The 13,898-nt window shown below is 33.5% G+C and overlaps 1 non-coding gene across 1 annotated transcript; it reads left to right on the top strand.

The window, feature by feature from the left end:
* Nucleotides 1-8,789: 8,789 nt before the first annotated feature.
* Trnak-uuu (transfer RNA lysine (anticodon UUU)) lies at nt 8,790-8,862 on the top strand. Its single transcript has one exon. It is a non-coding gene; the product is annotated as a tRNA-Lys (tRNA).
* The last annotated feature ends 5,036 nt before the right edge of the window (nt 8,863-13,898 follow it).

Raw genomic sequence — 13,898 nt, 5'->3', positions numbered from 1 at the left:
CAACATCAGCAATTGCAGCAGCAGCAGCAGCAACATCCACATCCCAAGCAGCAGCAACTATACATATTATTAATGATGGCGGAAGCAAATGCGGCGCCTTTTGATAATGTGTCCTGTTGCCTGTTGCTGTTGCTTGTCCAAAATGTTGACGTTGTTGTTGCTGTTAGTTGCTGCCAATGTCTGGGGCATGACAAACGCATTGGCATTGACAGTGAAGCCAGCTGCAATAACATTGGAACATTGCAACATTTACATAGCTGCTGATGAGTCTGCCCCTCTTGGCTGTTAGCTGTGGTTGCATGCTGCTGACATTTCTTTTTGGCCACGTTTTGGTTGCAGCTGTGTGGCGCCTGCACAGCACCACAGGCGACGCATAACTTGGCACCAAACTGGCAAATCGTTTTCACTACCAAATAGAGAGAGAGACTCCAAAAACCTAAACCAAAACACAAAAGCGAAACGAAATCGTCGACAAAACAGATCTCAGCTCTCAGTTGCGTGGATCGTGTAAGACAAAACTACAAGCAACTTTGTTGTTGTTGTTGCGTTGTTACAGTTGCAGCTCCAATTCTGTTTTTGCATACTGTTCAATTTCAATGGCGCCAAATCTTTGCCGTGGGACGCAAGTTGCAGACTCAGACTGAGACACAGACGCAAACGCAGACGCAGTTTGCTGAGTTGCTCTGTTGCAGCTTGTAGACAATATCCTTGGCTTTGCTTGTTGAAAATGTTGCCAGCCATTTAGGCCACAGGCTGGCAGCCCCAGATACGAGTTATAGACAACCAGATAAGCAAAATAGTTCGACTACCATTTGGCCATGCTCAACCGTGACTTGACTTCTGACTCCAGGGTTTGTTCAACGTTCGCGCTCTGCGCTGTTGAAGGAAGTGGAAATGTTGCCCAGAGATACTGCGATAAAGTGTGCAGCGAAATATAAATAAACGAAATACGTAGTTATGTTTGCAAATAATAATATTTTACTCACCATAAATAAACACTACCATTGGCCTTGCCTTGAAAATACTATTTTACAACAGGTATTGAAAAAAGACTACAAGAAATTTAAAACCTAAGAAATAATGTTTAATATTTATAAAATAAATAGCAATAATAATAACTACAAAATTCACTCCTTTCTTAAACTCAAATATGTTTTATTAAAGCTTAGAAAGGCTGTGCTTTAATTTTATTTCTTTTATTTACAACTAACTTAGATTATATACAAATATGTAAAGGAAAGAAATATGGATTACTTTACTATATAAAATATATATATAAAATACACAATTCAAAAGTGACATTTCATATTCGTGACAAATAAAAACATGGTATACTAAAATACTGAATACTGTAAAATATACTGACCTTTTCTGAATGTTAAGTGGGTCTCACTCAAGAATTGATATTTAATACTAGCCGCCAATTTATATTGTGTTATTTTTTACACATGGTATAGTAAAATATTAAATACTGTAAAATATACTGACCTTTATTTAGTATTAAGTTTAAGAATTTAAGAATTGATATTTTATATTAACAACAAATTTATATTGTATTTATTAACAGTTTCAGCTACATACTACAAAATATTTAATTACAAATCTACTGTTGACCTACTTCAACACAAATTTATTATACAAAAAAATGAATCAACAAGCATATAGTATAAATAACATATTTCATAAAAAAAACTATGAATATAATAGAATGAATATAACCCATAAAATATTTATTAGCATTGAACCATACACAAATGTTAATAAATAAATATTTATTAGCTAACAAATATATTGTCTATTAATTGCCTATTTCTTGGCCTTGTTTCTTTTCGTGTTGTATTTATTGGCAGCTAAAAATAGTATAGTAAAAAATTGAATACTCAAAAATATACTGTGTGAATCACACTTATGAATTTATATAATATTTCATATTTACCATATTTGTATTTGTAGGCGATTTCAGCTACATATTCATAGTAGAATATTTAATATTAAATACCTACTGTTGACCTACTTTAACTCAAATTTATATAGATAATTTATATACCATATACTTATGTAGATATAACATCATTTATAAAAAAATACTATGAATATAATATATTTAAATATTTATTATCATTGAAGCATATAAAAATGTTATAACAATATTTATTAACAAATAAAAATATTTCCTATTAATTGCCTAATTCCTGACCTTGTTTCTTGAGGAGGCAACTTTAGAGGCAACTACAAAAATTTGCTGATTGATTGTTGAGTAATGTTGAGTGATACAACATACTCACACAAATAGAGAGATAGATGGAGAATGCTTTTAATGACTCAATTTCATTTAATTAAACATTAAACTGGTAATTACATAAGCCATTTAGCACATTTAATGTGCCCCGCAGTCCGCAGTCCCGTAGTCCGGCAACTCCTTGACTTGGCCAACATAATTAAGCGTCTATGCGATACGATAGATTCTAATTACCGCACAAGCTGCGCTGCACTTCAGAATGCAGTTGATCTGTGCCAGAAGCCATTTAAAGGTGCATTCATTTATGCAAATGCCACAACAAATCGGAGTCGCTGTTGCAGTTGAAGTCAGCGTTCAGCGGGGTGTGCAAATGACAAACGACTTGAACTTGCGACTGTCGGGCCCCGAAATAAAAAAATGGAAAAAATGCTGAAATGAAATCGCAATTTTTTAATAAAGTTTGTCGTTTTGTCTGTGGGCCAACTCGTAAATTCTGCACTTAAGTATGTGCTTGTATGTGCACACTCATGTGTGTACAATTTGCAAACACACACACACACACACACACACTTGCCTACACTCACACACGCCGCGAGGGGTCTCTGAAGGTAAACAGCACGCAGTCGAGCAGCCAAGTTTGTGTCTTAAGTCATTCGTTTTTTTTCCTACTCTTTTGGGGTGCGTGCGTATTTGCATTGCAATTTTTTAATTGATATTTAATTGCAGCCGTGGCACACACAACACACACACAGACATGCGTAGCTGGCTATAATTCTTGATGTAGTTCCATAACGCCAAGTGTTTCGGAATATATTTATGAGCATGCATATGCATATGCATATTTCGCTTGCTCACAGCACTCTATAATTATTGAGTGCTACAAAAAGGGTTTGATTAAGTTGTGCAAGCTTTCAAAACAATGAAGAAGTTGCAATAAATATTACAAAAGTTTTTAAATAAAAGATTATTTATACTAATTAATAAAGCAAAGATGCCTCAATCTAAACCGTATTTATATTTGTTATAACATTCTAATAATATGTACGAAGACAGATTAAGATAATTGTATTAAAATATTTAATCGAAAACTAACTAAAAATGGTAATTTTTATAAATTATAAAATTAATAAATAAAAAATTATTTGAAATAAAAGAATTGTATACACAAAGAGAAAATAATGTAGACTGCAAGATAGATTGTAAAAAAATGTTATGCCTAATGTGCATTTTGAAATTAAGAACTTCATTAATCTTAAAATAAAATCTTGGTTCAAAAATATTTTATTCTTGATTTAGGAACTTTTTGATCTTCAAAAAAGAATTTTGTTCCTGTTTCTTAAAATGTTGGAATTCCCTTCCTTTAAAATTAGAACATAATTTCTTGTGTTGTTGTTGTTAGCTTATTAAGTAGAGATGCCTTGTGGTCGTTGGTCTTAGATTCAAACTTAAATAAGTTCGTATATATGATCTTAATTTAAGATTAAACCTTCTTGGTTCAAGTTTGACATCATAAAATCTGTACTCAACATTTATTTTTTCATCTTAGCTGGTTTTTTCTTTCTGTGTAGTAAAATTTATTTAATTGCCCGTAAAGAGTTCAAGTTATTAATTTAATGTTTAATATTACTTAACACTACTTGATAAATTTATGTATAGGGTATCGCTTTTTCACCCAATCTCTAGATCTCCGCCAACTAGTTTATTTTTTTATTGATTTTTAACTCAATTTCAACTTACGCAGCTGCAAATATTGCCCGCATTTATTAATTTGACTTTTAGCACAGTTTTACAAAACCTTTACAGCAAATATTTAAAGCCGTATCGAATAATTTTAATGCCAATTTAACGATCAACCACGCATTCAAAACTGAACATAAAATTATTATTAAAAAGCTCCACACAAGAAAATCAAAAGACAGCTGCTGTCGAGCAGACAAAGAGAACAAACTCTTGATGGCGCAGATGGTCGCTGGTTTATTATCTATTGTTCCTATCACGGCTATGTTATCCTAGCTGCCTTATCCTTCAATCGATGTGGATGTGATCTAGCTAACACTTCGAAGCAAAGCTCTTTTTTTTTTCTTTATTTGTTCTCACGTTCGCTTGCGCATTTGCTTAGCTAATTTTCAAAAATTGTTGTTCATTTTAGAATTCTTTTGAAAACAGGAAACGCATTGTTGTCCAAGCCCCAAAGATAATTGTGTGGGAACTCTCGATGGCCAATTCAATGGCGTTGGCGACAGCCTCGTCGCACACAACTGGATCTCAGTCTGTTAGACTCAAGTCCTCCTAATTGCGACTAACAGCTCCAAATTTGTCTTGTGTTTTCGCTGTGGGCGCTTCGCCAATCGCTTTCGAAAGGTTCAATGCATTTCAATTTGCCTTCAATTGCCAGCGATTAGAGTTTGAGCAATTGGTTTTTTGTTGCATGCCAGCAACAAATTGTCTTCGACTTTGGCAAAAGTTTCGCTAGAAATAATAATAATGCAAAAAAATGCCAATGAGAGTAGAAAAATTGTGGAAATTATTTTCAAATTAAATTTTGCTTCTTTTTGAATAAGATTTTAGAGAAATTTCAAAATTGATGAGTGCGAAAGGTTAATTGATTTTGTGGTTTTTGAGATTAGATAAAAGTACAAGAAAAATATTTGCAAATGTTGTTTAAATATTGTGCAAGAAGGAATTAAGCAAAAGTCTTGAAAGTATTGCATTAAAATTATGGAATTTAAAATGTGTTTTTAAAAAAGAAGTTACAGAGATAAATATGTATATATAAAAATACTTCGTTAGTAAATGCATGAATTTAGCAATATTTTAATTTATGTATTTTTAAAGCTCTTTTAGTACAATTTCAGTCTTAAACTTGCATGCAAAATGAAAATAAATAATATGCTGCGGCAACTGTAAAGTGATTTTCCCATGACCTCGAAAGGCAAATCCCAGTTGAAGAGTCGAGAGTCAGACTGAGTCTGGTTTTTGGGTAGGCAGCTCATGTAATTTCAGACGTTCTCCAAAAGAAAAATGCATTCAAATCAGACGCTGACGACGTGACGTTGAAATTAAATCAACTAGACTAGAGAAGAGCCGGCCCAGACCAGACCAGACCAGACCTGACCAGACGAGACGAAGACCAGGCCAGAACAGAACAGAACAGCACAGCACAGACCAGGTAGTCAGGCAGCTAGTTGGCCAGTTAGCCAGACCACTTGACCAAAATGGAGACGAGTTTGAGCCCGAGCTTGAGCTTGGAGTTAACCCTGGCTGACTAATGCAGAACGACGCAAAAGAGCAATGACTCGAGTGTGCTCGACTGTCAGATACTCGCTACCCATTGTGAACAAAAGCCAAATAGTGCGGTATTATAGTTAAAATATACTAAATATATACCAATTACTATATTCGGTATTTATATATAGTACTATATGCTGACATATATAATATATATTATTATACCAAAAAAATACTACAAATATACCAAAACTTCAGTTATTGGTATAACAATACATGCAAATTATAACATATAGTACACGATATAGCACATATAATTTTAAAATATACCTAATAATATACCGCAAAAATACTGAAAGTATACCAATGTCTATATTTGGTATAATGATATAGTACTGCATACCAAATATACCATAGAGTACACAAAAAATCATATATATATATTTAGAATACGAAAAATACTTAAAATATACCGAATGCTTTATTTGGTATATTAATGTAGTACTTCAGTTAAACTACACCATAGAATACAAAATATACCAGATTGTCCATACAAAAGAATTCCCTAAATAGCTTCTACAACTTTTATCTGATCGCAACCAAGATTTCAGGAATCTAAAATACTATAGTTATTATTGTATATGTATTACGCTTGTTATTCGATTTTTATTGATTTCCGGGGTGGCACAAAATTTAAACAAATTTGATCTGCGTGCAAACATGACAAGAACTGTCGAAAAAGGTTTATACCTCTATGTCTTATAATCTCTGAGATCTAGGTGTTCCTACGAACGGACAGACAGACAGACGGACAGGAATATGTATATATACTTTATGAAGTCACAGATGCCTTCTTCTGCCTGTTACAAACATACCCTTCTACCCTATGGATAGCGGGTATAAAAACGCAACGTGACGATGTCTGCGCCCGGTGTAAATTGTTTAACATTTAGGCAGCTTTAATTTGTTGTTGGTCGTTTGCTGTGGCTGCGGCTGTGGCTGTGGCTGTGGCTGTGGCTGGCGCTGTGTGCGCTGTTGTTGGCCATCAACGCGGCTGTCCATGCAATTTGTTTTCATAATGCCCAATATTAATACACAACCGCAGGCGACAATTTTGATTAAAATGCCATTTATAAAAGCAGCCTCAACTCTTTTTCTCCTTAATAAAGTGATCTGTGCTGAGCTCTGAATGTGTGTGTGTGTGTGTGTTAATCCCTTGGATGAGTGACTAATTGTGATCGAGATGGGTCTTGGAACTTGAGATTGAGGAGACACGCAATGCTGAATACTGATCCTGACACCTGGCACGTAGCTGGAAGGCCAATCTTTCAGCGCAGTTCAAGTTGATTGCAACGTCGAAATTGCCGAGACGTCAGAGATCGCAAATTGCGGATCAGAACAGTCAACAGTCAACAGCAAGGGAGAAAGGCAGCGAGCAAATCAATAATTGTATTGACTTGAAAGCCGAAAGCAGATCAAAAGGTCGCCAACAACATGCAAATAACGCGACCAGAGCGCTCAGATGCTGAAGATGAGCAACGAGATGAAGTTGCAGCCATCATAACTTTGGCGCAGATTGCAACCGCGGAATGCGCAGACACCAACAGACAGACAGACCGAGAATGCAGGCAAAGTCTGTTTGCAACTTGCTGAAAGGTCAACGCGATCATTTCCGCATGATTACAAATGCAATTCGTTGCTTGTGGCAATGTTCGCAGCTCGCGTTGCGCGGCCACAACGTATTGCAGCTAGGCATGCCACTTGAGTCACCCAACCAAAGAGTCAAGTCAACGCCGCGCTTCGTTTCGTTCTTTGCCAGCCGAAGCTTCGCGTTTGTGTCTTAAGTCTTTCGTTTCTTTGGCGCTCACTTGCGCTCGCTCTCGTTTTCGCTCTCTGAGCTCGCGCTCTCTTGAGCAACTCTCCACGCGATTTCTGAGCAGGGGCAATAGCTGCGTTTTGAGGGGCAATCCGCAGGGGTGTCGAAGGGGAAATGCAGGGGAATTGAGGGGTGTTTTATGGTAGACTTTGCGTGTGGAAGCTATTGAGGAGAGCGCATGTGGTGGTGGATTAGTTGCAGAGGGGTTACATCCAACTCTACAGAGGGGTGATTACTATATAATACCCCTTTGATTGATGAGGCGAAGTTTAAGCAGGAGATGGGGGAGGAGAATTTGTGGAAGTTAAAAATTCAGGAGAGGGAAACAGAAGAATTCCGAACAGTTAGAGGAACAAATCTTGGCTTAACTTTGACTTCATTAACAAAAAGGTATTAAAATCTTTAATTTAATTTGAATTTTCAAATATATTTTAATGAAGGAGTTAAAACAGGAAGTGAAGTTGACGCATTTTAAAATATAAAATTCAGGAAAGCGAAGCAAGAAAATTACGAAAAGTTAGATCGCCAAGTTTTGGCTTTACTTTGAGATCTGGAGGAAAATTGATTGATTGATTGAAAATTTAAATTAATACCTATTTTAAATTATATACTAGCACTAAATTCTTAATATAAATTACGATCACTGAAGAGTTTCCTTGCTATTAAGGAGGTGTGACATTGTGGCAGTCAAAATACAAAATTCAGGAGACAGAAGAAAGAGAATTTCGAACAGTCCAAACAAAAAATCTTGGTCTAACTTTGACTTAATTAAAAAATGTATCTAAAGTTTTAATCCAATTTGAATTTTCAATTCTATTTTAATTCGAAACTCTTAAAATAAGAGGATTAAGGAATCAAGGCATAAAAAGAGGAGGTGAGCAAACACATTTTAAAAGCAGTTAGAATTAAAAAAATGTTGGCTTATATTTGTGCTCAGTAAAGAAATTGACCGCAAACGCTTTCAATTGATTTTTCTCATTATTTGTTTGCACTCTTTGTTATACTGGCATTATTAACAACAACTTAAATTAAATGATGGGTGCAAAACAACATTGTTTAAATAAGTATCTATGATTGTTATCTCAAGACAGATTTAAAAGAATGCAGATTTAGATTGTATATGAATTCTTCATATACATTGTTTATAAGTTGTTTGTGCTATGGTATTATAAAAGACAAATTGAAAATGTTAATTGATAAATAGGATGAAAAACATACAAAAAACTGTCTGCTTAACATAATTAGAGTTGATATTTTGGATGTTTTGTGACAATATTTGTACAGCAAAGAAAATGAAATATCAATGAGAGATTTAGAAAAGTTATTGCGCCTTATTACCTTCTAATTTATTAAATTATTGTTCACACAATAAACAATGCAAAAACAAAATTTCTAATTAGTTTGAATTTTTTTATATTTTTCCAGTTCTATATAATTTAGTCAAGTGCCCGGGTAGCTCAGTCGGTAGAGCATTGGACTTTTAATCCAAGGGTCCAGGGTTCAAGTCCCTGCTCGGGCGGATACTAGTAATTTAAAATAAATAAATTTAAATTACTATTTTTGTATAATAATTTAACACGTAAATAAATAAATAATATATAATTTAGTTCATAAACCATTTTAAGACTTTCTTTACTTTCGTAGAGAATCAATTGAATAAATATATTTATATATTATTGTATATTATATTATATATAAAATATTTAATACTTTAAGTCGAAATCCCAGCAGCCAGCATTCTCTTTTCTTTAAATTAAATTTAGTATTTAATTCTAGATTTAATATTTTTGTTTCTTTCTTCTTTTATTTACAATCTGTCTGTTTAAACTATATGTAAATTGTATAATTCCAATTTTCCAATGAGACATATTTTACAACTTCTTTTTAGTTGGTTGGATTTATTTATTAAAAGTTGTAAAAAAATAATTAAGTAATTTTATTGTAGTTACTTTCTCATGCATTTCTGATTGCTACTCAGAGTTCCACAATGCAAAAGTGACTTATCAGCAAGTGGAAGTCAGTTATTTAACTGCAAAAGGGATTTAACTGGACAACTGTTGCGCTTAAATGCGAAATGCGCATCTCTTGCGATAAGAGAAATGCCAATGAAATGATGATCGATGTGGAGCAGTCTGAAGAATCAGCAGCTAACTTGGGGGCACTTAAAGACCTTCAATCCGTTTTGCAGATAACAATGAATTATGGCTACTGATTTCTGACTTGTCTCGCTGTCTCTCTTCTCTGACTGCCATTCAATTCTCCATCTCCCTCCCTCCTCCCCCTGCAAATGCAGTTTGTGTTGGAGTTTCACAATATTTGCGCAGATGCGTCGAAGTCGAAGTCGAAGTCTGAGCTTCGATAAGACAGTGTCAAAATTTAGCAACTGCTGACGTTGCGTTGCTGTCAACATATCATTTGTCATTGGCCACGTCGATAGCAGGCAAAACTAACCAAACGAGTCGCTTGTCGCTTGTCTATGACAAATGCAGCCAGAGATGCAGACAGCGATGCAGTCGCAATCGTAGTCAAAGTCGAAGATGCAGTTGTCTTCACAAAATTATTAATGAAGTTGCTGAGTGGCGGCGTTTGGCAAGATGCAAACTTTTTTTTTTTTGGCTGCTTGCCGCCTGCCTCATGGGCAATTAACCTGCTAATTAAATGGCCAGAAAGCAGTCAGCAGCCAGCAGCCAGCGGTAGCTTCAGCAGGAAGCACTTGGCATTTTGTGTTTTATTCGCCGTTATCGGACCACGACAATCAAGGCAGAAGCAAGCTCTCTCTCTCTCTCTCTCTCTCTATCTCTTTCTGTTTGGTCTCATGCATTGCAATTTCGCTGGAGCTGAAAATGCAAGGCGACAGTTTTTGGTAAAATGGTAACTGGTCCACTGCGTCTGCTGGCGACTCCGACTGCCACTTCATTAGCTACCAAATTGATGAGTTCAATTAGCCAAGACCAAAGACCAAGCTGAAGACAGCAGCAGCTGCTGTTGTTGCTCTTCTCTGCAGTAATTAGCGCAGAGATTTTCAAATTGCCAAAACTTGTTGAGCGCGTTCTTGTCAAAGTCTCAAAAAAGCACAAGTAAGAAAGTGACAGTGCTCGACTGATAGATACCCGATCCGAGTTCTCTTAAAATATACCAAAGAAATACCAAAGCCTTTATTTGGTATACGAAAATACTATATTTGGTATAACGATATACTATTTCGCTCAATTATGAAACAGTGCTCGACAGAGAGATACCCGATCCGCTTTTTCTTAAAGTATACCAAATTAATAGACCGAAGAAATACTAAAGCTTATAATTCGTATATGAATATACTGTTTTTAGTATAACGATATTCTATTAAGCTCACTTATAAAACAGTGCTTCACTCTGAGATATCCGTTACACTTTTTCTAAAAATATACTATACCGAGAAATACTAAACGTTAGCAAAGTCTATATTTGGTATATGGATATACTATTTTTGGTATCGGAGTACAATATAATGCTATACAGATTATGTTTTTTAATTCAATAAGCTATTACCCAAAATATACAAAATTATTATACCGAAAACATACTAAAATATGCCAGAGCTATATTTGGTTTATCGATATAACATTATTTAATATAAATACAAATATACTAAAGAAATACTAAAACTTTCCAAAGTCTATATTTTGTTCATCGATATACAAAGAAATACTAAAATTTACCATGGATTATATTTGGTATATCAATATACTATAACTTAAAATATGTCAAATTAATATACCGAAGAAATACTTAAAAATACCACAAGCTGTTGCTAATATATCGAATTTAATTATAGCAAATTAATATACCGAAGAAATACTAACAAAGGCTATATTTGGTACATCGATATACTATTACTTAAAGCATACCAAATTGATATAGCAGAGAATAACTTAATGCACCAGAAGCAATTATTTAGTATATTGATTTAATATTTCTAAAAATATACTAAATTAATATACCGAAGAAATTAACCAATTTAATAACGATTATTGTTGGAATATACTATTACTTAAAATATACCAAATTAATATACCAAAAAAATACTAACATTTACCAAAGGATATATTTGGTACACAAATATACTATTACTTAGCGTTTTTAAATACCGCAGGAATACTTAAAAGACTATTATTTGTAAATAGATATTTGTAGTATTATTCTTAGAATATACCAAACAATTAGATCGAATAAATACTACAGGTTACCAAAAGCTATATTTGGTATACAGATATACTAACACTTTAAAAATATACCACATTAATATACCGAAGAAATACTATAATTGACCGTAGACTATATTTGGTATATGGATATTACGGTATTATTCTTACAATATATCAAATGAACATACTAAAGATGGTATATATTTATACTATTACGTTGAAAGTTATAATACCCTTCTAACCTATAGATAGCAGGTATAATCGTAAGAAAAAAAGATGTGTGTCAGTTTTGGGCAATGGCGCATTTTGTTGGTGCTTTTGCTCCATTCACCTGCCTTCAGTTTCAGAGTCAGTTTCACTTTCGCAGCATTGTGAAATCAAATGAATATGAATTCCAATTCCAATTCGAATTCACGAACGATTCTCCTTCTACTTTTTGCAGCTGCTGCGCATTCGTAGAATTCGCATCCTTTATATATATTTTAGGTTTTTTTTGATAATTTTTTATGGCTTTTAATTTTGTGTTTTTTTTTTCGGGTCATTCGGGAGTGCTTAATGAGCCCGTTTTGGAAATGGTATTCTCGTGTTAAAACATTGATTCGATTGGCGCTCTTAAAAGGTGTCGCCGGCCCATAAAATGAGCTCAACATTTTCGGTTTCAATTTTTTGACGTTCTTTCCTTATGCTTTTTTTTTTGTATTTTTTGGGTTACCTAAATGAATTGACCATAAAAGTTTCGGAAATCAAAAGGCGCCGTATCCTTTTTGGTTAATTAACGCACAAGTTTCCATATCCACAAACGAAAGTTTTTTTTTCAGCTGCTGCCAAATTGTGCAGCAGCGATCAGCATGTCAATTTTTGATGCGGCTTATGCTTTAATTTTAATTGTAATGCCCGCATTTAGCCACAACGCCTGATCCCGAATCAAAATGAGCTGCCAATTCATTAACACACACAGCTTGACCCATTTATAGGTGTGTGTGTGCGAAACGAAAAAAAAGTTTCCGTTCTCACTTTTCTGCTCTGTTTTCTCTGTTCTCTGTTCTTCGTCTGAGTTCTTCGCTTCACAATTCACAATTTTCACAGTCCCACGTTTCGTGCGCTTTCTCACCGCCTCCGTGTCTGTGTCCGTGTGAAAAGCATTTCAACAATTTCAGAATACTCCAAATGTGCAACAAACTCAAACTCAAAGAGAATATTTTTCGACAATGTAATGTGCCCACAACTAACTCAATTTGTTTGCTTGACCGCACACACTTTCAACATACCCTGTAATCATATAAATGGTAACTGAATAAAAGTAGTTTAGAAGTACATACATAGTAGTAAAGTGATAGCTATAAATACAAAGAGATATTATGATATATTATTGTTTTAAAATCTGTCTTAAGACAATAAGCAGATCGATGTAAGTCTTAAGAAAAACTAAAACTTCAGCGTCTTAATAAAGAGTCTCTAAAATAGGGTAATTCATTTACTAAAATCACATTATTTTATATGATTGCAAATGTGTATGCATATATAAATGTAACATTAACTTATTTGTCAGTCAGACAATCAAACAAATTGTTTCACAATATTTTTATGTTAGAAGAATAGAATAGTAAATCCACAGTAAAGTTCTAAACTAAGAAATGTTATAATTGCATTGTAACTAAATAAAATTTTTTATCTGCTTTAAGACAATAATCGGATTAATTTTAGGTGTGATAAAAATGTAAGAAAAAAGCTAAATATTGAAGCAAAGCTGAAATTCTTATTAATTTTATTTTAATTACAATTTGTCTGAAGACAATAGTCACATTTTTAAGATAACTACATTACAAATACATATAGTAAAACTTTAGCTGAGCTAAATCTAAAGGATAAGTGTGCAATACCTTCATAAGAAAACAGACCATTTATGTTTTTGCTTTATTTAAAATTTGTCATAAGAAATTACACAAATTTATTTATATTATAATATTATTTTTCTATTGCAAATATTCTTTGTTTTTAAAATATGTCATAAAACAATAAGCAGATCAATGTAAAATTATAGTATCTTAAGTAAAAGAAAAAGTTGAGCGTCTTAATAAAATTCTTACTTATATAGATTTTATGTTATATAGATATACTTTTACTTTAAATATATCAAATTAATGTGGTACCAAAGAAATACTGAAATATACCAAGGCCTATATTTTGTTTATCAATTTTGCAGTATAAATTGTTACAGTATATCAAATTAATATACAGTATATACTGTCTGAGTCAATAAATGCCAATATATAGTTTAACATTATAATTTCTAGTATACAATTTCCATATTTATACACAATTATTGAAAGAATATCAGTTCGTTCATATAGTACTTAATATTCGCACAATG

This window comes from Drosophila nasuta, chromosome 3, assembly GCF_023558535.2.
Source record: "Drosophila nasuta strain 15112-1781.00 chromosome 3, ASM2355853v1, whole genome shotgun sequence".
In the NCBI taxonomy this organism is placed as follows: Eukaryota; Metazoa; Arthropoda; class Insecta; order Diptera; family Drosophilidae; genus Drosophila; species Drosophila nasuta.
Note: the sequence above shows the minus strand (reverse complement) of the source record. Positions and strands in the feature narration are given on the sequence as shown.